Source organism: Plasmopara halstedii (assembly GCF_900000015.1).
Source record: "Plasmopara halstedii genome assembly, contig: Scaffold_437, whole genome shotgun sequence".
Lineage (NCBI taxonomy): Eukaryota > Oomycota > Peronosporomycetes > Peronosporales > Peronosporaceae > Plasmopara > Plasmopara halstedii.
In genome coordinates, this window is record NW_020187357.1 from 140,283 (window position 1) to 140,485 (window position 203).

Consider the following 203-nt stretch of genomic DNA (forward strand, 5'->3'; position numbering starts at 1 on the left):
TCAATACCCTTTGTGACCTAGTACTTCCCCACTATGTGGCTGGTACCAATAATCACAGGACATCTCGATACTGGCTATGCCACCACGAGTGCCCAACCTTGACTTGAACTTGAACTGAAGACTTGAACCGAGGCTTGACCAACAAGTGCTACTATGTCACGTAGCGCAGGCGAGGAAACGTTGGCGGAGGAAGGCGAAGTCGG